Raw genomic sequence first — 1,225 nt, 5'->3', positions numbered from 1 at the left:
GAGAAAACAATGGGACCGACAGTTCTGGGGGGGTGGGGACACAGGACCGGGGGTGGGGATTGGGGGTGCGGGAAAAGGAAGTGGATGTTAACAAACCCAGGGACAAGGGAACAACAAGCGATCTAAAACTGATGGCAAGAAGGGTGTAGGATGCCTGGTAGGGCTTGATCAAGGGCACTGTAACAGAGGAATTACTGCAACCTGAATAAAGGCCGAACATGATAGTGGGACAAGAGGAAAGTGAAAGGAAATGGAGGAAAGAGCTAGGAGGCAAAGGGGCATTTACAGAGGTCCATGTTTGTTATGAGCCACACAGTCGACATAGTCAATAAAACATGTAAACATCTTTGAGTATTCTCCACTTTCAGCTAAGATCCATCCAAAAGCTGGATTCATCTCAAAAGATTGATGTTTTGTTTTCTGTCCTCTTCTGAATCCTGCCTGAAGCTCTGTCAGTTCCTTGTCAACATACTCTGGCAGCTCCCTCTGGCATTTAAAGTACCATGTTTTTGAGGCAGCACCTACTGCTGCCCACAGTGTTGCGCTGTTTTACAGTCCCACCCTCAGTGCGCGAGCATTCCAATCTCTCCACATTTGGGTGTTGTTTTAAGAAATGCTGTTTTAAAAAATAATTCACATACTAGTAGAAATGATTTTGGATTTTTGCTGTAATGGTTCCTATTAGCAGCCACGTCAATTCTTACTCTGTACATCACAGTTCTAAAGTGATCCGGGAAAAGAATCTATTTCTCCTACACCCCAAATACTCCCCACTTAGCAGCTAAAACATTACTAACTTAGATTAGTTTTCCTGGGCTTGGCCAAATAAGTAATGCTTCACAGCAGTTCTCTACTAATGTGAATGACTGTGCAAGATAGTAGGTATGTACTTAAATCTTGGTTGACTTCCCTCTGAACTAGTGAGTCACGGATCCTGATGCTGGAGTGGGGTTGGTTTGCTGTGGAGAGCTTAATAATTTCCATGGTAACAGAGCCTTCATGCCTACTACATCATCCCCCATATATCTGTAACATTTAAAGCAGGAAATCATTGTTTACTTCAGATTTAATATTTAGAAGCATTTTTCAGAACACATATTCTAAACATCAGCTATTCTTTTATTTAAAACATTTCCAGGACAACAATAAAAACTGGTCATCCATCAAAGAACTGAAAATCATATCAGTGGGTGCCCACCTTCCTGATACGATCACTGAAGACAAA

Source organism: Echinops telfairi, unplaced genomic scaffold (genome assembly GCF_000313985.2).
Source record: "Echinops telfairi isolate 266 unplaced genomic scaffold, ASM31398v2 ScPeMD7_443;HRSCAF=831, whole genome shotgun sequence".
Lineage (NCBI taxonomy): Eukaryota > Metazoa > Chordata > Mammalia > Afrosoricida > Tenrecidae > Echinops > Echinops telfairi.
The sequence above is the reverse complement of the archived record's forward strand: the minus strand, read 5'-3'. Positions refer to the sequence as shown.